We start from the raw sequence: 27,082 nt of genomic DNA on the forward strand, positions 1-27,082 counted from the left end.
GCCTTCTCTTTAAAAACACCCTGCACTGACACTCTAAAAATATATAAAATAGACTTTACTGACACATTTTAATAGATTAAAAAGTTTCTTATGACCCTATTTTATTTATTTTATTTTATTTTTTCCCACTGTACAGCATGGGGATCACTTATCTGTATACATTTTTTCCCCATCCTTTGTTCTATTGCAATATGAGTATCTAGACATAGTTTTCAATGCTACTCAGCAGGATCTCGTAAATCTATTCTAAGTTGTATCTGATAACCCCAAGCTCCCAATCCCTCCCAATCCCTCCCTCTCCCATCAGGCAGCCACAAGTCTATTCTCCAAGTCCATGATTTTCTTTTCTGAGGAAAGGTTCATTTGTGCTGGATATTAGATTCCAGTTATAAGTGATATCATATGGTATTTGTCTTTGTCTTTCTGACTCATTTCACTCAGCATGAGAGTCTCTAGTTCCATCCATGTTGCTGCAAATGGCATTATGTCGTTCTTTTTATGGCTGAGTAGTATTCCATTGTGTATATATACCACCTCTTCCGAATCCAATCATCTGTCGATGGACATTTGGGTTGTTTCCATGTCCTGGCTATTGTGAATAGTGCTGCAATGAACATGCGGGTGCATGTGTCTCTTTTAAGTAGAATTTTGTCCGGATATATGCCCAAGAGTGGGGTAGCTGGGTCATATGTTACTTCTATGTATAGATTTCTAAGGTATCTCCAAACTGTTCTCCAGAGTGGCTGTACCAGTTTCCATTCCCACCAACAGTGCAGGAGGGTTCCCTTTTCTCCACACCCACTCCAGCACTTGCTATTTGTGAATTTATTAATGATGGACATTCTGACTGGTGTGAGGTGGTATCTCATGGTAGTTTGGATTTGCATTTCTCTTATAATCAGTGATGTTGAGCATTTTTTCATGTGTTTGCTGGCCATCTGTATATCTTCCTTGGAGAAATGTCTATTCAGGTCTTTTGCCCATTTTTCCATTGATTGATTGGCTTTTTTGCTGTTGAGTTGTATAAGTTGCTTATATATTCTAGATATTAAGCACTTGTCCATTACATCATTTGAAACTAGTTTCTCCCATTCTGAAAGTTGTCTTTTTGTTTACTTTTGTGTTTCCTTTGCTGTGCAAAAGTTTTTCAGTTTGATGAGGTCCCATGGGTTTATTTTTGCTCTTATTTCTGTTGCTTTGGGAGACTGACCTGAGAAAATATTCATGAGGTTGATGTCAGAGAGTGTTTTGCCTATGTTTTCTTCTAGGAGTTTGATGGTGTCCTGTCATATATTTAAGTCCTTCAGCCATTTGGAGTTTATTTTTGTGCATGGTGTGAGGGTGTGGTCTAGTTTCATTGCTTTGCATGCTGCTGTCCATGTTTCCCAGCAATGCTTGCTGAATAGACTTTCTTTTTCCCATTTGATGTTCTTGCCACCCTTGCCAAAGATTAATTGACCATAGGTGTCAGGGTTTATTTCCGGGTTCTCTATTCTGTTCCATTGGTCTGTCTGTCTGTTTTGGTACCAGTACCATGCTGTTTTGATGACTGTGGCTTTGTAATATTTCTTGAAGTCTGGGAGAGTTATGCCTCCTGCTTGGTTTTTGTTTCTCAGGATTGCTTTGGCGATTCTGGGTCTTTAGCTGTTCCATATAAATGTTTGGATTGTTTGTTGTAGTTCTGTGAAAAATGTCCTGGGTAATTTGATAGGGATTGTATTGAATCTGTAGATTGCTTTGGGTAGTATGGCCATTTTTACAATGTTGATTTTTCCAATCCAGGAACATGGAATATCTTTCCATTTCTTTACATCTTCTTTGATTTCTTTGATTAAAGTTTTATAGTTCTCGGCATATAACTGCTTTACCTCCTTGGTCAGGTGTATTCTGAGGTATTTGATTTTGTGAGGTGCAATTTTAAAAGGTATTGTGTATTTGTGTTCCTTTTCTAATATTTCATTGCTGATATACAGAAATGCAACTGACTTCTGAATTTTAATCTTATATCCTGCTACTTTGCTGAATTGATTAATCAGTTCAAGGAGTTTTGGGGTTGAGTCCTTAGGGTTTTCTATGTCATGTCTGCATACAGTGACAGTTTGATCTCTTCTCTTCCTATATGGATGCCTTTTATTTCTTTTGTTTGTCTAATTGCTGTGGCTAGGACTTCAAAACTATGTGGAAGAGCAGTGGTGAGAGTGGGCATCCCTGTCTTGTTCCAGATTTGAGTGAGAAGGCTTTCAGTTTTTCCCCATTGAGGATTATATTTGCTGTGGGTTTGTAAGAAATGGCTTTGATTATGTTCAGGAATATTGCCTCTTTACCCACTTTGGTGAGGGTCTTGATCATGAATGGATGTTGGACTTTGTCAAATGCTTTTTCTGCATCTATTGAGATGATAATATGGTTTTTGACTTTTCTTTTTTACTGTGGTGTGTGATGCTGATTGATTTGCGTATGTTGAACCATCCTTGTGAACCTGGGATGAACCCTACTTGGTCATGGTGTATGGTTGTTTTGATATGTTGTTGGATTCGGTTGGCTAAGATTTTGTTGAGAATTTTCACATCTATATTTCTCAAAGATATTGGGCGATAGTTTTCTTTTTTTAGTGGTATCTTTGTCTGGTTTTAGAATTAGGGTGTCAGTCGCATCATAGAATGTCTTTGGGAGTGTTCCTTCTTCTTCAACCTTTTGAAAGAGTTTAAGGAGGATGGGCACATGTTCCTCTTTATATGTTTGGTAGAATTCTCCTGTGAAGCCCTCTGGTCATGGACTTTTATTTGTAGGGAGTGTTTTTATGACCTCTTCAATTTCATTTCTAGTGATGGGTCTGTTCAGTTGGTCTGTTTCGTCTTGGCAGACTGTAAGATTCAGTTTTGGCAGGCTGTAAGATTCTAGAAAATTGTCCATTTCTTCCAGATTGTCAAATTTGTTGGCATATAGTTGTTCATAGTATTCTCTTATGGTTTTTTGAATTTCTGCAGTATCCGTTGTGATTTCTCCTTTTTCATTTATAATTTTGGTTATTTGGGTTCTTTCTCTCCTCTTTTTAGAGAGTCTGGCCAATTGTTTTTACCTTTTCAAAGAACCAGCTCTTGGTTTTATTCATTTTCTCTATTGTTTTTTGAATCTCTATTTTATTGATTTCTTCTTTGATCTTTATAATTTCCTTCCTTCTGCTGACTTTAGGCCTTTTTTGTTCTTCTTTTTCTAATTCATTTAGGTGGAGGGTTAAGTTGTCAATTGGGATCTTTCTTCTTTTTTGAGAAAGGCCTGTATTGCTATAAATTTCCCTCTGAGCACTGCTTTCACAGCATCCCATAGATTTTGAGAGGTTGTGTCTTCATTATCCTTTGTTTCTAGCTATTTTTTAATTACCTTCTTGATTTCCTCATTGACCCATTGGTTTTTTAGTAGCATGTTGTTTAGCCTCCATGTAGTAGGTTTTTTCGCATTTCTTTTCCCATGGTTGATTTGTAATTTCATGGCATTGTGGTCAGAGAAGATACTTGAGATAATGTCTATGCTCCTAAATTTATGGAGGTTAGCTTTGTGTCCCAATATGTGGTCGATTCTTGATAACATTTGATGTTCATTTGAGAAGAATATGTATTCTTATTTTTTTGGATGTAGTGTCCTTAAGATATCAATTAGGTCTAATTTTTCTATTGTTTCCTTTAGGATCTCTGTTGCTTTATTGGTTTTCTGTCTAGAGGATCTGTCCTTTGGAGTGAGTGGGGTATTAAAGTCTCCTACTATGATTGTATCCCCATTGATTTCTCCCTTTATGTCTGTTAATATTTGTTGTATGTATCTGGGTGCTCCTGTATTTGGGGCATATATGTTGACAATAGTAACATCCTCTCCTTAATCATTAAGTAGTGTCCTTCTTTGTCTTTCTTTATGTCTTTTGTTTTAAAGTCTATTTTGTCTGACATGAATATTGCAACTCCTGCTTTCCTGTCATGTCTATTGACATGAAATATTTTTCCCACCCCTTCACTTTCAAACTATATGTATCTTTTGTCCTGAGGTGAGTTTCTTGTAGGCAGCATGTTGAAGATTTTTGCCTTTTTATCCACTCAGCCACTCTGTGTGTTTTGATTGGAGCATTCAGTCCATTGACATTTCAAGTGATAATTGATAGATGATTATTTATTGCCATTTTGAACCTCGTGTTCCAGTTGATTCTATGGCTCTCCATTCTTCCTTTCCTTTTTTGGTTGGATGGTCTCGGTTTATTATCTGTTTGAGTGTTTTGTTTTGTTTTGTTTTTTCATTTTTTGCGAATGCAATGTTTGGTTTTGGGTTGTGGTTGCCCTGTTTTTTAAGTATGCTGACCCCTTCCTACAATTGTGTGTTTTAGCCTGATGGTCCTGTAGGTTCAAACACTTCATTACTATATTAAAATTAAGAAGAGAAACAAACAAACAAACAAACAAAAAAGTGTCTATCTCCTAACATCCCTTGCCCACATTTTATGATTTTGATGACTCTTTTTTTTCTTTTTAATTTTATTTTGTTTGAAACATGTTCATGATTAAATCTGTATGCTGGCTTATTTGAGAGAGTGCTCTCTGATTGTGGTTCCCTCAATCCTAGTTCTTCCTCTTCTTTTTTTTTTCCTTTTTCCTCCCTTTCTTTCCTTCCTTTCTTTTTGGTTGAGAGAAGCCCTTTCAGTATTAATTTTAGCCTGGGTTTTGTATTGCTGTATTCTTTTAACTTTTGTTTGTTGGAAATTTTTTAAATTTCTCCTTCTATTTTAAATGGATATCACAGAATTTCTTATCTCCCACTTATTCCCTTAGAAGCTCATTTATTTTTCCCATTGAAGTCATGTTTCCCTCTCTTTATATTAAGTATATAAACTCTATCTCTAATTATTGAGAAAGCCACTTTTTTGATGCCCTGCTACATTTTGGATGGTGGAAGATTGCAGAGGTGCTGAGAGCCATTCCTGGGTTGCGGGAAGAGGGCTGAAAAAATCAGCTTAAAGTTTTAGGAAGGTCCTCCTGGCACTAGAAGGTGGGAAGGGAGGGGCAGCAGGGATGAGCCCAGGTCAGGTGCCAATTTCAGAAACACATGAAAAAGGAAAAGCCCTCATTAGAGTGACATCAGTGGGCATAGAGGGAATGGAGTGGCTGAAATGGCATGCAGAATGGGACTCTTGACCTGAGGTCCGCTGGGTGTGGTCAGCAATGTGTTGGAAATAGCCTAAGCTCTTGGTTCTCAGTCAGTGCTCCTCCCTGCACCAGTTGGTCCCACATCCTCTTTCCTGAGACTGGGCAAAGTTTTCCTTGACCCCTGTGGTTTAAGGCACTGAGAGCTGTGAGTCACGTGGGATGTGCAGGAAGGCCCCAATGTGAGGCCATCTGCTGGCCAGTCTAGTGCCAGTGCTGTTGGTCACCTGGGCTCAGCAGGTCAAGACAGCTGCCACCTAGTGCTGTCAGGCTCCAAGGCCACTCATTCTGTTAAGCTCACACCTGGGATGCCTTGAGAGTGACCAAGGCTGGTGGCCAAAATTCTTTTCACCCCTCTCTCCCCACTCCACCTGCCTCCCCTACACTCAGAATAAGAACTGCTTATTTTGACTGCAAGTGTGATGATGCTAACCATAAAGTCTACTCTGAATTGAGAAAAAAAAATTAATTAATGCACTTTGTCTATCCTTACGTTAATCAACTTTTTTCAGTTCAATTTGCATGACCTTAATCCGAAAATCTAAGAAAGTAGAAGAAAAGTTTTTTTTCTCTTATAGAGTATATTTCATATATGTGTGTGTATGAACACACAAAACATATGATGTAATATTTATGACATATGTGTACATGTTTCCAAAAGCCAATATGTAATATATATTTAAAATATTATCCTTCTTTTCTTCCAACAACTCCCAAAGAGATTTAATCATGTACCTGACCAAAGAATCAATCTGTATTTGCTTCTGTTTCAAAATCCATGGCCACTGAGGAAATATTTTTCTCATCATAATTCTTTTTTTTTTTGTCTTTTTAGGGATGTGCCCACAGCATATGAAAGTTCTCAGACTAGGGGGCCAGTTGGAGCTGTAGGTGTTGGCCTACACCACAGCCACACCCAAGGAGGGATCCAAGCAGTGTCTGTGAGCTATACCACAGCGCACTTCAATGCCAGATCCTTAATCCACTACATGAGGCCAGGGATCAAACCTGTGTCCTGACGAATGGATGCTAGCTGGGTTTGTTAACTTCTGAGCCACCATGGGAACTCCCTCTCCATAATTCATTTTATTCCTTCTTTGTCCTCTGTGTTTCTTACACTGCAAATCAGAAGATTTAATATTGGAAGCAAAAATGTTTAGAACATGGGCAGGATTTTGGCTGTATCCTGTGGGTAGTTTGAGCTGGTCCCCAGGTCAGTAAGCATTATTGTTCCCTAAGGAGAGTCACCACTATGATGTGAGGGCACATGTGGAGATGGCTTTGCATCTGCCCCTCAGAGACTGTATCTTCAGGACAGTGAGAAGGATTCCCAGGTAGCCTAGCCACTAACCACTACCAGAAAGGTAGCCACTGAGGTGATTCCAGAGAGGACAGTAAATAAAGCCTCACTGTACTCGGTATCAGAACAGGAGAGTGGAAAGAGCAATGGGATATCCCAGAAATACTTTCTAATGACATTGGGTCCACAGAAAGGCAGACCAAGCAAGCCAGTAAGGTGGGTGAGTGTATGGGCACCACCTAGTAGGTAGGAAGCCATCACCAGGTGGATGCAGAATGTGGTGGTCATGAGACATTTGTACTGAAGTGGGCAGCAAATGGCAACATACTGATCATAGGCCACCACAGCCAGGAGGAAGCATTCTGTGGTCAGCAACATGCTGACAAAGTAATCCTGAAGGACATAACCTCTGTAAGAAATGATTTTCTGTCCATCTAGGTAGTTCACCAACATCTTAGGAATAAAGACTGAGGAGTAGCAGAAATCCAGGAAAGCCAACTGGCTAAGAAAAAAAAAGTACTTGGGAGAATGGAGCTGGGCACTGACCAGGATGACTGTGATAACCCAAATGCTGCCCACCATGGTAATCAGATAGATGAGGAGAAACAGCACAAATAGTACTGTATTCAGTTTAGAGTCAATAGTCATCCCCAGGAGAATGAATTCAGTTATCCTACTGAAATTTCTGATAGCCACTTATGTGGCTCCTCTATAATGGATCCACTGAGAATGAGAGGAAAAAGAAAATAGGAAAAGACTAGAGTTTCCACTGCAGTTCAGTGGGTTAAGAAACCAACTAGTATATATGAGGATGCAGGGTTCAATCCCTGGCCTTACTCAGTGGGTTAAGTATCCAGCATTGCCATGAGCTATGGTGTAATTTGCAGATGAAGCTTAGGTATGGCCTTTATGGTCTAGTCCAGCAGCAGCAGCTCAAATTTGACCCCTAGCCTGGGAACTTCTATATGCCACAGGTGCAGTCCTAAAAAGAAAAAAAAAAAAAGAAAGAAAATAAAATAAGCAAGTTAAGGCTTGGACACATGAATTCTATCTACTAGTATCTTTAGAAAACTGCAAGGTTTCAATAAATATAAATAATCCACAGCAAATTCAAGTCTTACAAGTATGAATAGTTAGCCTGATACAAAACTTTATTAGGATCAGTGTCTCACCAAGGGATATACACTATCATTATGCACCACATAAGAACTCCTGGAAAAATTAAAATCCCTGTGAAGAGACTTAATAGGAATTTTTTTTTTAACAGAGAAAGTTCAGGAGAGGGTTCCTAGGTAATGATATATTTCAGATTCCAGACATGAGGCAAGAACCTCATATTTTAAGAAAAAGCATACCTTAACAAAGAACAAAAAACTTAATATTTAATAGGTAAACCCTTGAGACATCTATAAAAATTATTCTCTATGACATCTTTTTTAACTCATACAAAAAACACAGATGACACATATTAAACAATAAAACAACTAATAAGCAGAATACATATAAATATACTATATGTGCATGTATACTATATAATCTAATCAAATTAATATACATAAAAATGTAAAATGAGAATTAGAGGTGTCTAGAATATAGAATCAAATGTAAACATTTACTGTGCTAACATTACTTGTTAAAACTCACTTGTTGCAGGAAGTCAGATATTTTTCATTTCACCCTCTGATTTCCAGCAGCATTTATTGTCTAATGGCTTGAATTAATCCATATCATGTTTTTCTATTATGATTAAGTTAAAAACTTTAAAATATATTTTAACCCCAGAAGGCAAAAATTTCAAGGACAATGCTTATGCTTTTGGCATATTAGCTCACATATGGATCTGGATTTTTTATCCAAGAAGTTAGATCATTAAGTTAAGTTTATTTTATGTTTTATCACATGTTCCAAAATACATGAAAAACAAGGTTCTGATATGTAAAATTTTGACATTTGGTTTATTAATTTTTAAGAAAATCTCTCTTTACTGCAGGACTTAGAGGAATGTGTAATACACTATTCTGCTTTGAGTATCCTAATAAGAAATAAAGAACATGTGTTATAGTAATTCAACAATTGAATCTATTTTCTTTGAACATTAATGAATATGGTGTTCTACAATCCATCCTTTGGACATTATATTTTCTTGATATTGAATTAAGAGTTACTGGACTTGGATTTGTACCCTTTATTTGTCAGTGTGATATAAAGTAGGTTATTTGATAACAATTCAAGAGCTGCAAATTATGCTACAAGATATCTTTGATTATGTCCCTTTTACCAAAATACAAGATATAAAAATTATATTACATTTTACCACATTAAACTGTGATTTCATGTTTAACTCTTGGTTTTGTCTATAAACTTTTCTCAAAAAGTAGTTGTGAGAATTAAGTAAGAAAACATGTGAAAACTGAAAGTTTCATCAGAGATACTCTCTAAATGTTTGCTGTCTATTCAAAGGAGAAAAAAAGTATGCATACATGTATATGTAACTGGGTCCCCATGCTATTCAGTGGGAAAAAAAAATGTGTTGGGGAAATAACAATTAAAAAAGTTAAAACAACTATGGAAAATAGAGATTAGACTATTTGTTGAGATTATGGAAAAATGGCTTTGACTAACATATATTTTTGGATCTTTGCTTTTTTTGGTTTAGTTCTGTTTAATTAACTGCTGAAACTTTGTTTTTAAACAAACCAATTTATTATTTTGATGATAAATTTCTTATTTAACTGATTTCATATTTCTTCTTTAATTTTCACTTAAGTAGTAATTTTCATCTAGACTGCCTTTCACACCATTTTTGTCTTGCTATAGTCAGTTATATACAATAAATTCATCTTTGAGTTTAAAAATTACCTGTAAATAGGATCAAATAGCTGCTCTTTTCCTCTGATATAACAAAATTCAACAGTTTATAGTATAGTAATCAATCTTAGATCTTAATGAACTACTTTAAATAAATTCTCTTTTGTAATTTATATAATTATGTGAAGTTTTAAAACACATCTACCTAAGGAAATGTGGAATAAACCAACTAATGATTTCAAGAGAGCTAGTTGACTTGGCAATGGTCTAATTATATTTCATGTATGTCAATAACTGGAATGTATTTAAGGCAGATGATTCTTCTTCACATTCCATTCAAAGTGTGTACTGAGGGTTGCTGTTCTTGAAAACTGAAGAAGATATTTATAATTCCTTTTTTTAGAACACATAAATGGTATACATACCTAGTGGTCAACTACTTTCTCTTAGTTTCATGACTTGTGTTTATATTTGGCTCAAGGCCTTTTGAGGATGCAGTACCCCAGGGATTCTGTGAACACTGGATTTCATCAAAACAGATAGAAATGCCTGGGGGAAGTAAGGTCCTGGCCTTATCTTTACAAATTATAGCAATTCATGTATTTGGCCTTTTCTCAGACTTAGAGAAAATGGTCAGACATGTCCTTGTTTAACTTACATGAGGCTCTAAGAGGAGAAAATGAGTTAGTAAAATAAATTCCACTGATATTAGTATGATTTGTAATTAGTAACATAATTGTATATATATGTGTTTTAAAGAGTACTAAGTTCAACTTGTTGATCATGTGCTTCTATAAGCACATTATCATTGATTAACTAATTATAATAAATATGAAATATATACACATTTCAGTGATGTGGAAGCAGTTAATAAAGTTTAGGGGTGTGCGTATGTGTGTGTATGTTTTCATGTACTAGATTGTCTTTTAATTTTGGAGTAATTTAGCTAATTAATACACTAAAATAAATATTGGTTTCAAAATGATAGTTACTCTATTGGATGAACATAAGAATAATTTTTAGAAATCTTGAATGGGCTTATATTTGCCAGATAGGATGCAAAATATAAAAGAGGTAGATATAGAGTGAAATGGTATGCTAAGTGTAAAAAAGGATGGTGGCAAGTAAAACACTGAGGTGGGTCAAATGCAACCAAACCAGTAAACAGAGCTCCACAAGAAAAGGTGTGAAAAATTAGTGATTTTAAAATGAAGCAATAGTGAAAACAGACTAACACACAGGAAATGTATTAAATGGTTTTATTAGCATGAGTGTTTCATTTATTCTGGCAATGACAATTTAATTCAGACTGTAGTTATGATGATTTGTCTATATTAAATGTCTAGTGCATTCCAGGAACTTCAGAACTATTATCTCTAATCATTCTGTGACTTGATTTAATTAAATATTCTGATTAATATATTTCACATTATGGATGGTCCAGAAAAGTTGAAGAAATACTCCATATTTGCACTCTAAAAGACGGTAGAACAATAGTTTTAATAAAATGTGTAATGTAAAAATATGTGTTTCTTTCACCTGTTTAATGCAGATTTTCAATATTGAGGAACTATAGAGTGAATGTTAAAATGATGGAATTTTAAAACTCATTTCATAAAGAATACTAGAAAAGATAGAAAACATCCAGTGTAAGAAAAATTAGACTCAGAATGGTATTCTAGCAAAAACTGAACATCTGAGGAGCCTAAGAATGAAGAGTGTGAATAAATGGATTATAAGGCTTCATAAGAAATATCTAAGAACAAAAAGTGAAACATGTCTTGCTTAAACTGAAAAAATACACTTAACTACTAAAATCAAATAAATGATGGTTTGAGGAGTCAGGGGGCAGTAGACATACATTAGAGAATTTTTAGAGCATACTCTATACCAGATCAGACTTTTGATGATTTGGCTATATGACCCTTAGATGTCCGTGATTCTGGGCATTGAGGTTTCTTCACAGGCCGCATTTGACCAAGGATAACTGAGAATTGCCATCAAATTTAGTCACTCTGTGCTCCTGGCACTATACTGAATCTCAAATCTTACAAAGATAAATTCATTGCATTGTCTTGAAAGTCTCTTAATAAGTATCAAAGATGATCAGGACTCCAATGAAGCCAGTCAAATGGTGCTGGTAACTTATTTTCCTAATGAGTTAGACAATTTCAAACCCAACTCTGAGGATATACTTGTGAAATTTTTCAAATCAACACATATTTGATAGTGATTCTCTGAGTGCTTTAAGAAAAGTTATATGCAATCTTCTGCTGAGCCTAGATTTCTTTAAATATTGATATTGAGCAGTAACCAATTTTATGCATGAGGTTCAGGAACTGGAGCTACAAGTGCCCATTCTCAATTTCTGTCTCTGATATTTTACATGAAAATTAATGGAATAGCACCAGATATTTCATTGATGAAGTCCACACTTATTTCCAATTTTATCTGTCATTTAAGGGTATTCGGAATCTGTTTAACTCAGTTTCATTTACTTTTAGAATGTATACATATATGTGTGTGTGAGTGTATATGTATGGTACATATTTTCCAGTCCACTTCTATGTGTCTACACACATCCTCCATTTGCCTCTGAATTCTAGGACAGTTTTTTCCTCATTTAACCATCTAGCTCCTGTCCATAGTATAATACAGTAGCTATTTGTTGAAGTTAAAGGAAATCATTAGAAAAAAATCATTCTATTGCATAAAATAGACCCCCTCCCAAACATTCACGCTTAGTAAACTGTGCTTTTATCTATGTCTTGGGAGGTCATCCCTTTCTTTTACAGCGTTTTTATTGTAAGAGAATTTATTTAAAAAATATAAATAGTTCAATTTTTTTGAGTATCAATAACTTTGCTTCTAATATCATCCCTTGTTTCAGACTATAGAATATAAGATGCTTGGATGCTCTTGAAAATTTGTGAAGGACTATATAAAATTAGGTTTGATTATATATAATTATTTTACTACTTATTTTATCATGAAAAATAACACTTTCAGGAGGTATAACTGTGGCTCAGTGGAATAAGTATATGACTGCAGTGGCTCAGGTTGCTGCACAGCCACAGGTTCCATCTCCACCCAATACAGCAGGTTAATGGATCTGGTGCTGTTGCAGATAAGACTTTGTTTCAATCCCTGACCTAGGAATGTCCATATTCTAAGGGTGTGGGGTGCAGCCATTAAGAAAAATAAGAAAACTTTCATACAAAAGCATTTACATGAATGCCTCATATGTAAATGCAGCCTTATAAGACCCAACTTCAGATAGTATGTGAAACAATTTTGGAGAATTGAGAAGGGCTATACAGATGTTACATCTGTTTTTGGTGTTGATGCTGTAGGAGGTGATTATTTCATCATGAAAAGTAAATTTTCAGGGGTTCCCTTAATAGGTCACTAGTAACAAGCCTAACTATTATCCATGAGGATGCACGTTTGATCCCTGGCCTTGCTCAGTGTGTGTGATCTGGCATAGCCATGAGCTGTGGTATAGTTTTCAGACATGGCTTTAATGTGGCATTGTGGTTGCTATGGTGTAGGCCAGCAACAGATCTGATTTGACCTCTAGCCCCAGAACTTCCATATGCCATGGTTGCAACCCTCAAAAAAAGAAAAAAATAAATAAAAAACAACATTTCACATGAACTTCTTTGACTGAATGTCTAATATAGTAAGCATTGCAGTTTAATAACTTCACAATAGTGAAACCATACACTTATATGATTTGACTGTCACTGAGAGAAAAAGAGTTTAATCTAACCTGCCATCTAAGACCATAAATTAATTTTATAGAGTATCCAGATGTTTTGTTGTATTTCATAACCTAGCTGCCACTAGTTATATAAGTATTTAAACTCTAAAAAATAAAATAATTTTATTTGTAATGAAGGTTTTCTTCATTCACTTTCAATTTTTCATGGCTGCACCTGCAGCATATGAAATTTCCCAGGCTAGAGGCGTCAAATTAGAACTGCAGCTGCAGCCCATGCCATAGCCACAGCAACTCTGGATCCAAACGACATCTGCAGCCTACACAAGTGCCTGCAGCAATAAAGACCCTTAAGCCCTGAGCAAGGCTAGGGATCATATCTGCATCCTCATGGAAACTATGTCAGGTTTTAACCTGCTGAGCTACAACAGTAATTCCTGAAGGTGTTCTTGAGAATACTGTTTTTGTTTTCCAGATGCAACAGTTTACAGCAATTTAGGGAAAAATGGTTAATGATTCCCTAATGGACACTGAGGTGTTTTTTCTTCAGGGTAAGTTTCTTCTGGTATTAGCGGCCCTTCCATGTGAAGTGGTAATAAAACCATGATATTCTATCTTGCTCCATTTCATGTGTAGTCATGGAAACCAAGGCCAAGAAAGAAGAAATTGTTCAGACTAAACCCTGTAAGTGGAAAATTAATCTTTTTCTGACTAGTTTTGAGTGTTTACATTTATTTTGCTTAATATCTGACTATAAATAATCCATGTAAATTCCAGGAACATGATCTGGGAGTCTTTTTTGGGGAGTAGTTCAAGTACTAATACTTTTTCCACATTAAAACTGTTTCGCTTTTTTCTGCACTCAATAGGGAAAATGACGATATGTTTACTTATTTATGAGCTTTAAGTTTTCATATCTATTTGCGTATGTCTGTATCCTTATATCTGTGCATATGTATTCTTTTCTACCTACATATAGGAATAAGCATGTTAACAATCCCCCAGAGATAACTAACCTAGATCTCCCAAATGGGAGCCAATGACCAGAACAACACAAACTATTTTTGTCATAGCTACTGCATAAAGTAAAGCATTCATGATGGCCATATGGTGATCATAAGCCATTGCTGCCAGCAGTAAGCCCTCCAAGGTAAAGGGCAACACAGATTTAAAAAAATATTGTACAATGCTTGCAGAAAAAGAGATTGTCTCCTCTTCGAAAAAGAAGTTCAGCAGCATTTTGAGTGCAAAGACTGATAATAGCGGGCATCAATGAATGATACGCATCTAAGGAAATGATATATGAGTATTTGAGAATTATTTGGAAGAGAAAAAGCATTCCTAGACTCCCAACCATGGAAATAGTATAGATGAGCAGGGACAGGAATAGGAACACTTTAATTTTTGCATGATCTGTCAGTCCCAAAAGTATAAACTTGGTCACCATGGTAAAATTAACATCAGCCATGTGTTCTTTTTTTCTTGGTGCTTGATAATTATAAGAAGTTTGGTATAAAGGAGAATGACTGTGCGTGTTATCAAGACTATTTGGAATGGTTAACTAGCAGTATGACTTGGGTTATTACCTCTCTCCCCTAGTTGCTTTATCTATAAAATTAGAAGAAATTTACTAGAATTTTCTAGGGTCATCAAGTTCTGTTTATTTGCCTGTCCCATAGGAAATTCCTTGCATTGAAGAAAGTATACATTATGGTCTTAACTTCAGGATGCATTCAAAATGCTACTTTTAGTGTGAAGAAAAAAAAAACTCAACTGAATTTCATTCTAAAAAAAATGTAAAGTCTAGTTTATAAAGCATAATGACAAAGTTGGAAATTTATTCCATGTAACCACTGAAGGTCTAAGACTTTCTTTGTATGTAACAGAAGCTATTATTAAATGTATCAATATGTAAGAACAAGCCATACTCTAACATTTAAAGTTGAAGTTTTCAACTTATGCCATCATGTTTAACTCCGATGAACCACATTTTTAAAAATTGAATATAATAAAAGGCAAGAGCCTAATATCAAAAAATTCTGGAGGCATTCTTAGAAAATAGCCAGAGGCATTTTCTAGGAATTCCCTAGGAATCGGGAGAGAAGGCACTCTGAGCTGAAAAATGAAACATGATAAATAAAATTTTTAATTGGCCTTTAATATTTAACAGAAATACTTTCTCAGGGGACTCAAAAACAGAATATACCTTTTCTAAGAAAAAGTAAAGCAAGCCTATAAAGTAAAGCAAACCAGGCACAACATTGTAAATCAACTATACTTTATTTTTAAAAAAACCCTCAAACCTATAAAATACACAGATACTTCTTTGCAATACTTTGCTTTTCATGATGTTGCAACACATTTCTTAGAATATGCAATGGATATCTTTTCCATTTAATAAATACACATTTATTATTACATATTTTGTCCACAAAATTAAGCAATATTTTCACATTCGTATAAAAGTAAATGAACCTTTCCACAGAAAATAAAATCATGAACTTGGAGAATAGACTTGTGGTTTCCGAGGGAGAGGGAGAGGGAATGGGATGGATTGGGAGCTTGGGGTTAATAGATGCAGACTATTGCCTTTGGAATGGATTAGCAATGAGATCCTGCTGTGTAGCACTGAGAACTATGTCTAGTCACTTATGATGGAGCATGATAATGTGAGAAAAAAGAATGTATTCATGTATATGTAACTAACTGGGTCACCATGCTATACAGTAGGAAAAAAAGATAAAATAAATACATAAATAAAATAGTAATAAATATTGTTGACAATTCAGGATATTAGGAACATTACTTCTACAGATTAAAGGATGATGATTTTGACAGCTTTATCATCCTTTCAATTGGGAGATGCTCTTTCTTGTGTACAGTAGGGAAAACTCAGAAACAACTTTTCAGGATTACTGAACTAGTAAGACATAAAGAATTATCTGTTAGATCTAGAGTATCTGGAATGACATATGAATAGTCCCCATGAGGATAAATAGTTATGATTAAGAACACAATTCATGTATGTTCCAGCTGAGGCTCAGCAGGTTAAACACCTGATGTTGGCTCTGTGACGATGTGGGTTCAATTTTGGCCTGGATCAGTGGCCTGGATCAGTGGATTAAGTATCCCACATAGCCAGTTGTGGGCAAGAGATGGACTTCAGGGGTGACTGCCCCCCTGGGAAAGGTCCTAGGGTCAAAGCTATGGAAAGACCAGCCAGCAGCTCCATCCCTGAAAAGCTGGGTTTTTCCTGGACACCTGAGCTCGCCTGCAGACCAGATGGGAGATACTATAGTGAGCAAGCTACAGTCCCATTATGTCAAAAGTGGAAGGCACGGGCTTGTCCTCTGCCCTCTGATGGGCTATGCCAACCTTGCCTGCCACCACACCTGAGCTGATTCCAGAAGTGGATGCTGGGATGAATGATGACTTCCCCACCATTGATTCTAGCCCTCATCCATCCCACTGCCCTTAGGCAGGAGTGTGGGTTGGGAGAATCCCAGGCCAGCTCTCAAGGACACTCAAAGAGACAGCACAGGGTCAGCAAGCCCAGGCATTGGTGCTTTCTCCATCCTGACTATCCATGGCCAGAGCAGAGACAGGGCCAGGCCAAGGCCCAAACCCATCTGCAGGCAAGGCAACCTGTATGCCTTGCAACTCCTGGATTCACTCCAGCTCTCTCTCCACTTCTCTTGTCCTGTTTCTCCCCTTCATCCTCACCCAGAATGGTACAAAGCCCCTCCACCCCACCCAGAAATCTATAGCCCAGTCATGGGACCCCAACTCTAATCTCCCCCTACTTCTCAAGCCACCCACTCGATGGGTGATCCCACATGGCAAACCCCTCTCCTGGCTCAAAGGGAAAGAAGACTGTAGCCCCACACAGCTCAGGCCAGCTCTCCCCAACACTGACACCAAGGGCAGTCTCAGGGCTCTGCCTTGGCACTATACTTTCCTCCTGTCAGCATGCTACACTCCTCACCTCCCATAAGCCTACTCACTCCCTACGTTCCTATTCACCTCCCTGCATCCACTGCTCACCTGCATTTACCACCATCTCATATCTCCTCACGCCTACTCACCTAGACTCACCCCTACTCATCTTCCCTGAACCTTACTCAACTTCCCTCACCCATGCTCACCTCCCCTCAAACCTGCAAAAATAGAGGATAGCATATAGCAAGAATACAATTGCATTAACTATTAAAAACTCAAAAATACATCCTGTCCACTTGACCCTGGAGTTAGAAGCTCTTTACAGAAGAAATATGGTCTGGATACAAAGCTTCCACCTCTCATTCAAAGTGGGAACACAGATCTTAACCTAGCTAGGCCCTTCAAGTGCTTTGAGAACTATGACATGCCTTTAACAACAAAATTCAGGCACTGTATTCAAAACACACCATCACTCACTAAAGAATATACTGCCTATGGATGATCTGCTCTACTTATGTTTGCCACTAACCTGAGTGACTAACAACTTTGGTTATGCTGCCTATAAAGAAGAACTTTCTGATGCCGTGTACTGTGAGTTCAGGGCCATACCACATTCCATGTATGACAGTGAGCAAACTTGCCAGATTTTACCAATCACTCCAGATTATCTCAGACCAGGCATAGCAATGAGCCCACAACTGGGTATCCACAGCCTGCAATAAGCAGTAAGTCCTAAGAAGTCCTGAAGCTGTTTACAGGTCATAGGATTGGGGAGATGTAATACACTCTGCACTCAATTGGATGACACACTTTGAGTTCCCAGAGTGAGGATTAATCCTAAATAAGAGACCTCCTGTTTCACAAGCTGGGCTTTGTCCTTAGTGACCCAGTATCCCTTCTGGGAATGGAAACAGAGACAGCTTCCCAGAAAAAGCCATGCTTTAAACGACTTTTAAAGGAAAAGTGAAGAACAAGAGACAAGAAGGGAATTCCCTGAAAAGGTGCAGCATTTACAAAAATCAAAAACATACTAGCAAAGACCTATATAAGCTAATTTGCTTATGCTATATGAGTAGGTCATTGCTGTTCTGGGTTGTCTGAAACTACACTGAGACTTATTTCCTAGGGTCTTTTTTTTAATATTCTTCCTTTTCATGACCAATACCTCCTGAAGCCCTTTCATTTTGTGCCACAGACTCTATCTTCCCACTTATTTTCAACATTCTATAAGCAACATTTCCAACTTGGACATCTATATCTGAATATCAATTTAGTACATATAAAAATAAATTTAAAATTTTCCACAATAAAAAGGGAGTTCCCCATCTCAGTAAATGGTACCACTTTCCATATAATTAGTCATATACATGTATGTTAACTGGGTCAACATGCTGTACAGAAGAAAATTGACAGAAAACTGTAAACCAGCTATAATGAAAAAAATGAAAATCATTATGTAAAAAATAAATAAAAGGAAAAATTAAAAAGAAAAAAGTTGGGATATCAAAGCCATGGGGAAAAATAATCATGCATCTATAAAATAGCAATATAGAGAAATGATTAAAATGTAATCCATACTTGAGTCCTTGCATCAAAATGAAGTGTAGTTGTTTTAAAGTTTTTAAATATAAAATATAAAGAAACAGTCATTAAAATCAAATGTTGAAAAATGGAAAAAAATGGAAAAATAGATTGGTAACATGGAAACAGGGAAATGCTAAGACATAAAAGCTATAAAATATTTATCAATTTAATTTATATGTGTAAAATTATTTCTTCATGGCCAAAAATATTTTGCACAGTATAAAAATAAGAAAAAATAAATTACAGGATAGAAAAAATAATTACATGTACAAGGTAAATGAGATAATTCATTTATTTTATAATTAAATATAAAAAACAGTATGGGAAAAGATCAGTGATTAAATATAATACATAAAATAATTAATAGGAAATTCATTAAAAAGGAATACAAATCCTTTTAAACAGGTAAATAGATGCCAAAATTCAACTTTATTTATTTATAATTAAAATGAAATTATTATTATTATTATTATTATTAAATTAATATTTCATATGTCATAAATGTTCATTAAGCATGTGTTGTTCAGAATGTGGTCAAAAAGGTATTTTCCAGACTGAAGGGAGTAATAAGTTTGGTCGAGGTCATGAATGGTATTTTGGCAATGCTATGAATATGGAAAATTTCAATACGTATACCAATCAACTCAGCAACACTTATTCTAGGAACTCACACTTAGAAAATTTCAAAAAGATTTACTTACAGAACTTTTTCTCATAGAATAAGACTGAGGACCACATGAAGAGGACTGGATACACTGATTTTAATATGTCTTTGTAGAAGGGTTAAGCAGATGAGGAAACAGAAAGAGTTATAAAGATTTTCAGGCTGAGAAAATCTATTTTCTGGCATATAAAGATTTTCAGGAGGCTGAGAAGAAAAATGCCAAAAATATAGTCATAAAGGCAAATACATATATGCAAATATACTTGTCTTTGCAAACATTATTACTTGAAGAAATTTAGAAACAGACTAGACTGACTGCCTCTGGAATATATGGGAAAATCTGGTAAGAGAAGTGTAGGAGGTTTATTCTACAATATTGCATTTTTCATAATTTCAATTTTTAAATGTCCTATTATCCATTATTCTTTCAACATCTTTTAAAAAAATAAATATTATTTTAAAATATCATATCTAATGAAAATGAATTTGAAGAATATATATAATCTGTGCATCATTAAATATTTTAAAAATTGCAATAAAATGAATGAAGATAAAACAAAATGCCTAAAATATAACCAGAATTAGCATTAAAAGGAAAAAAGTAATTAAGTAAAAATGAGTATAACTCTATAAAATTTTATTGACTAATAAATTGCATATTATTTATTGACTCCCTAATTTAAATGAATTTCTCATTTTTAGGTATAGTGATAAACAAGACATTATAATCTGTACAAAAAGAAACCACTATTAGTAGCACAAACTATTCTTTTTTAGGTTATAATTATCACAAATCCTTTATAGTAAAATTTGCATCAAATTTGTGAAGACAAAAAAAAAGAATTATGAGTTCCTATCGTGGCTCAGTGGTTAACAAATCTGACTAGGAACCATGAGGTTGTGTGTTAAATCCCTGGCATAGCTCAGTGGGTTTAGGCTCTGGCATTGCCATGAGTTGTGTAGTTTGCAGATGCACCTTGTATCCTGCATTGCTGTGGCTGTGGCATAGGCTGGTGGCTACAGCTCCCACAGCTCTGATTGGATCCCTAGCCTGGAAACCTCCACATGCTGAGGATGCAGCCCTAGAAAAGACAAAAAAGACAAAAAAAAATTGTGAAGAATTTTGCATTCAATAAGCTTGACCCTAATGCTAAATTACTCTTTTCTTGATGTATAGTGTACTTATTTACTACTTAATATGATATGATTTTTCTCCAGAGCATCTTGATAGCATTAGTCAACTCAGAATTTCTTAGACAATAAATTAATGGGTTCAGCATGGGGCTTATGTTTGTTTAAAACACACTCAAAGATTTGTCAGTGGGGAAGGTCTTAGCAGGTCTTGTATACATGAAAAAACAGGGAACAAAGAAGCAGACAACAACAGTGATGTGGGAACAACAGGTCTGGAAGGCTTTTCATCTCCCTTCCTGACTCAGTTTCTTTAGAGAGTGCAAGATGACTCCATAGGAGATGAGTAAGAGAAGAAACACAAAACTGCAGATCATTCCTCCATCAGCCACCACGAAAATGACAATGATACAGGTTTCAGTGCAGACAAGTTTCAATAAGGGGAACATGTCACACATAAAGTGATCAGTGACATTGGGGCCACAGGAGGGGTGCCCATGTATAGTGCTCAGTTGAATAATTGAGTGCAGAAAATCTCCAATACAGGAAAGTACCAGTAGAACAACACACACCCTTTGACTCATGATAACCAAATAATGCAAAGGCTTACAAATGGCCACATAGCAGTCATAGGCCATCACCAACAGAAGGGATATCTCTGATCCACCAAAAATGTGCTCAGTAAAAATCTGGGTAAAGCAAGATTCAAAGGATATGGTATTGTACCCAAAGAACAAACCTGAAATCATTCTAGGGGAAATAGAATAAGAATATATTAGATCTATAAATGATAAGCTAACAAGAAAGAAGTACATTGGTGGGTTAAGGGTTTTTTCTGACAGTTATGGTCAAAACAATTAGCAGGTTGCCCACCACAGTCAAGATGTAGAATAGCAAGAATATAACAAAAAGGATTTTCTGCTCCTTTGGATTCTGCATGAGGCCCAGGAGGATAAAGAAACTCACATTGTTCCTTGGTTCCATCTAGTCTGTATAGGAATTGACTTCATATAATAGAAGTAGTTTACCTGCAAATCAGCGGGGGTAAAATTTTAATGTAAGTTTCATCTTTTACTTATTCATTCAATTATAAGAATATGTATGAAATATATATTATGTTAATATGTCATAGACATTGTGATTACCAGGCTGAATAAGGCATAGTTCCTGTGCTCAATATGATACAAGACAAAGGATCAGACAATTACAGACCCATGTAATAAGTGTGGCTGTGAGAATATTCATACAATGCTAGATTGACAGTGTCATAAAGGCTAACATATATACGAAAATAGACTTATTATTGCAAAGATTGTTACTCAAAGAATTTTAGAAACAGACTAGAATGACTGCCTCTGGAAGAAAAAGGAGACTGTTGTAGGGGATGGGTTGAGATTTGTTCTACAATATTGTATTTGCATAAATTCAATTTTTATGTGTCCTATTATCCATTAAACTTTCAACATTTTGTTTTAAGAATTAAATATTAGTAAAATATCATATATAATACAAATGAAACTGAACAAAAAGGATAATTTGTGCAGCATTAAATATTTTAACTATTACAATAAAACTAATGAAGATAAAACAAAAGCATATACATAAAATAAAGCAGAATTAGAGGAGTTCGCATTGTGGCTTAGCAGTAAGCATCCATTAGGAAGTGGGTTCCATCCTTGGCCTTGCTAATTTGCCTGAGCTGTCGTGTAGGTCACAGATGTGGCTCAGATCTGGTGTTGTTGTAGCTGTGGCAAAGCCCAGCAGGTGGAGCTCTGTTTTGAACCCTAGCCTGGGAATTCTATATGATGTGGGTGCAGGCCCAAAGAGACAAATAAAAATAAAAATAAATTTAAAAACAAAAATAGAAAGTATTAAAATTAAAACAGAAATTAAGTGAAAATTAGCATAACTAAAAATTTCATCAAATAAAAAATTAAACATTATTTATTGACTCCTTAATTTAAATGTATTTCATTAAAAAACGTGTAGTGAGGAGTTCCCACTGTGGTACAAAGGGATCCACAGGGACTTAGGAGCACTGGGCACAGGTTCAAGCCCTGGCCCAGCACAGTGGGTTAAGGATCCTTCTTTGGGGCAGGTGTGGCTTTGGTAGTGACTGTGTTTGGATCTTATTTCTGGCTTGGCTACTCCATATGTCACAGAGAAGCCCCCCAAAAAAACACGCAGCGATAAACCAGACAATGTATAGTGTACATTCTAGCAGGGGAATTACTATTAGTAACAGAAACCTATAGTTCTTTTTTAAATTAAAATTATCACAAATATTTAAAGAAAGGAAGTTTTCCATCAGATTTCTAAAGACTTTTACATTCCAAGATTTACTGTATATTTAAATTACTATCTTTATGATGGATAATGTAATTATTTACTACTTGATAGGGTATGTTTTTCTCCAGAGCTTCTTCATAGCATTATTCAACTCAGAATTTCTTAGACCATAAATTAACAATTTCAGCGTGGGGGATTATGATGCTGTAAAATGATTTATCAATATGGCTGGTCTTAGCAGGTCTTATATACATGAAAATACAGGGAACAAAGAAGCACACAGCCACAGTGAGGTGGTAACTACAGGTCTGGAGGACTTTCTCATGTTCTTTAGAGAGTGCAAGATGACTCCATAGGAGATGAGTAAGAGCAGAAACACAATACTGCAGACCATTCCTCCATCAGCCACCACTAAGAGGCCAAGGATGTAGGTATCAGTGTAGATGAATTTCAATAAGAGGAACATGTTTCAAACAAAGCGATCAATGACACTGGGGCCACAGAATAGGAGCTGATAAATAGTGCTCAGTTGAATAATTGAGTGCAGAAAACATCCAATACAGGACAGCACAGTAACACAACACACAGCATTTGTCTCATGATAACCAAGTAATGCAAGGGCTTACAAATGGCCGTATAGCAGTAATAGGACATCACCAACAGAAGGGATATCTCTGATCCACCAAAAATGTGCTCAGTAAAGAGCTGGGTAAAGCAAGATTCAAAGGATATGGTATTGTCCCCAAAGAACAAATCTGAAATCAATCTAGGTGTAACAGAAAAAGAATAAATTAGATGTATAGATGATAAGCAGCAAGAAAGAAGTACATTAGTGAATTCAGGGTCTTACTGACAGTTATCACAACAATAGGCAGGTTTCCCTTATGTCAAAATGTACAACAGTAAGAAGATAACAAAAAGGACTTTCTACTCCTTTAGATTCTTTGTGAGTCCAGGAGGACAAAGAAATAATATTGGTCCTTGGTTCCATCTAGTCTGCACAAGAGCTGACTTCATATAATAGAGACAATTTATCTAGAAAACAAATGTGAAAATCTTTAAAGGCATTATAACATCTTTAACATTTAAAAAAATCTATTCCATTGAAAGAATGTGTGTGACATATCTGTTCATGCCCAATGCATCATAAACATTGTGATTTCCAAGCTGAGTAAAGCATAATTCCCTAGCCTCACTGCAAACAGTTGCCAATCCATGTAATAAATGTCATTATAATGGCATTCACATGAGTTAAGAGTCAGAGTGTAAGGAGATATCAGAGAAACTAGAAACACAGTAGTTCCCTCATGGCTCAGTGGGTTAAAAACCCAGTTTTGTCACTTCTGTGTTCAGATCAGTGTTGTGGCATGTATTCAATTCCTGGCCAAGAACTGCATGCTGTGGTTGTGGACCGGCATGGGGGGGACCACAAATACTGGAAATAGAGACGACTTCACGGAGGAAGCATTTCTCTGAGTTTCCATTTAAGTGAAAGAATAAAAAATTGGGAAGGGAAATCCATGAAGAGTTATATCATTTTCAAAGTCACAAATGTGTAATATGTGAGCCCCACCAAGGTAATATATACAATCTTTGTGATTAGACCAAACTATGACTAGAAGATCACTGTTCCAAATTGCCTCATACCTCCTTGATATTGCTTAAGTTCTTTAGATGGATATTTACCTTTTTCTAGACAATAAAGGCTATTGCAGTCCTATTTTGTGTCTCCAGCCCCTGTCTCTCCCCTAACATTCAAACTTGTATATGCAATCTCTCTCACTTTGGACACCCAATTAAATGGTAATTTAGTATTTATGAAACTATTTAACTTTAAAATTTTACATTTTCTATGTATAAAATATAATTGGTGTTCCCTACTTATTAAATCACAGTTTTTAATTTCATTTTCATTGGACACAATTGACTTACAATGTTGTATTAATTTCATGTATACAGCAAAATGAATTGGTCATACATATAAATATATACATTATTTTCCCTGTATAGATTATTACAAACTATTGAGTAGATTTTCCTGTGCTTTGCACAAGAACAGGTTATTGTAGAGATTTTTGAAGTCAGTCAGACAGAGAAAGATAAATATCATATATCACATCATACAAATGTGGAATCTCATATAAATAATACAAAATATTTCAAGTTCCTCTTCAGTGTACACCCTGGGATCATCACCTGGACCCTTATCAATGTGTCCTTTGCAGCCAAGCAGAAGGAGCTCTATGGCCATGTGATCAACCTTGTGATCTTGGTCAACATCCTGCAGGTCTGTGGCCCAAGGAGTTGGAAGCTCTGATGTCCACTGGGTGCAGGGGAAGCCCAGAGACAGATAGTTTTCAAAAGACCATAATCCACCCCTTTAGAAAGGAGGCAGCCCTCTTTCCAGTATCTCAGCAGCCAACTAGTGAGCAAGAGGCCAAGGAGTTATGTCTCTGCCAGGTGCCATGCTGGCCCTGGAGACTCAAGTGGCCCATGGCCTCTTTCCCAGAGGATACCTATTAGCAGCTTGGATGTCAGTGGTCCTGGCAACATGGCCTTGGAATCTCTTGGAGGACCCTGCACTAAGCCCTTGAACCTTGAGCTGTCTCTCTGGCCCCAGCTCCCAGCCCTGTGTATCAGCATCAAGGGCACTGACAGGTACCCCTGTTCTGGACATCATGTCATTGCAGCTTACAGGCTCTGTGGACAGGGAGACTGTGCCCCACCCTATCCACCTCCCTCCATGTCCCAGGCATGGTGGGAAGTGCAGGAAAAGCCCCCTGTTTCTCTTCACCAGAACCCAGGGAAAACACCCCCTCGTCCACTGTGGTTTTCCCAGGAGCCCGTATCAGTGCCTGCAGTCTGTACACAGCTGCTCATCTTTTCCAGGCCATCTAAGTGCTGGACTTCTGAAATGAGACCTGATATGTGAAAAACATTGTCATCTGCCTCAGCCACTTTAGGTGGCTGGTGGGGACTGTGTCTGGCTGCTGTATCCCTACACACTGCAGGTGAAGGGCAGGGTGCTAAGCCCCTATGATGTTCTCAGCCTGGAAGGGCACTGAGCTGTTTTGGTTTCCCCAGGCATGCTCAGCACTTCCCTTTGAGTGGACTAGGAAGGGTATGTTCTGGGCCTTGTCTTCACTCAAGTGTCCGTGGTGGTATTGGTAGTGGTGAGGACCTAGAGAAGTAAGGCTGTTCCTCTGTTCCTAGAAAGAAGAGAAGGCTTAGTATATGAGAGAGAGCAGGTGGCCATAAAAACTCCAGAGCCCAGGCAGCTCAAACAACTGATGGTCACTGTCCCCAGGTCCTGGTGGGTGGAGTCTGAGACCCAGGTGCGGTCAGGGCTGGTCCCTCATGAGGCTTCTCTCCTGGGCATATAGATGGCTGTATCCTTCCCATATCCTCACAGGGTCATTTCTCTGTCTGTGTCTTGACCTCCTCTTGCTATAAGGACCTTGGTCTTATGGGATTAGGCCCCAACCTAGTGAATTTGTTTTAACTTATTCATCTCTTTATAAACACCCCACCTACAAATATAGTCACACTCTGGGGAGCTGGGGGTTAGGGCTTTGGTACATGAATTTGGAGAAGACACAACTCAGCCCATAAACCTGAGAGAGGAAGATGATAGAGCTTTGGCTGTGGGTCAAAATAAATGATTTGGGAGAAGTGGGCCAATGGAGGACATTTACATTTATTCAAATCTTAATGCTGGGAAGATAAGAGGCCTTCTCTCCTACCTTGGTTTTCCCCTTAAATACCTTGAGTTTCTATGTGCACAGGTGGAAGACATGGGTGATTCCTTCCCTCTTGGAGCTCATAGCTTGGGGAAATGTTGTGACACAAGCATCCAGTGTGGGGAGAGGGTGATTGACAGGAAGTGGGGTGCATAACCCTGTAGAGGCCCAAGGAGGAGCCATCAGCTTCAGGGCAAATCTTCTGACAGCCACAGCCAGCCTGAGAGCAGAGTGATGGATCTGGATGTGAGAGCATTCCAGAAAAGGGGACTAGCATGTGCAGTACTGCTTGTAAGGGAGCATATCAAGGTGGGGGGCATGTGAGGAGCAGAGAAGGACATTTAAAGCACTAGACAGTCGGCAGTAACTGGGACACAGGATGTGGGGGTATTAGGAAGCCTGGCCAGGTGGAGAAGCTAGCATCGCCCTGCACTGGTTGTGCAAGATTTGCTCTAGGGTGTGTCTGATGGTGGGGCTGGGAGGCCTAGAAGAGGCGAGCATTCCCATGAGAAGAGGATGGGGAGGTGGGAGCAGGGAGGTCTCAGGTTCTGGGCCAATGTCCCATGAGTGACAAATCAAGCTGGGTCTCCAGGAGATCCTTCACATAAGTCACAGAGTTGAGGATAGAAACCTGGCCCAGGAAGCCAGGGGGATCTTGGTTAGCCACCAGCCAGGGGAGAGGGCCTTGAGCCCATCCCCAAACATCTCTGAAAAATCAGGGCA

General features: G+C 37.2%; 3 pseudogenes; all 3 read right to left on the reverse strand.

Annotated features, from left to right (window-relative positions):
- Positions 1–6,258: 6,258 nt before the first annotated feature.
- LOC125112996 (olfactory receptor 1052-like) lies at positions 6,259–14,137 on the reverse strand (annotated as a pseudogene).
- Positions 14,138–20,392: 6,255 nt separating this feature from the next.
- LOC125113020 (olfactory receptor 4A47-like) lies at positions 20,393–21,314 on the reverse strand (annotated as a pseudogene).
- A 1,405-nt stretch (positions 21,315–22,719) lies between these two features.
- Positions 22,720–24,870, reverse strand: LOC125112997 (olfactory receptor 4A47-like; annotated as a pseudogene).
- Between the last annotated feature and the right edge of the window lie 2,212 nt (positions 24,871–27,082).

This window comes from Phacochoerus africanus, chromosome 12 (assembly GCF_016906955.1).
Source record: "Phacochoerus africanus isolate WHEZ1 chromosome 12, ROS_Pafr_v1, whole genome shotgun sequence".
NCBI lineage: Eukaryota > Metazoa > Chordata > Mammalia > Artiodactyla > Suidae > Phacochoerus > Phacochoerus africanus.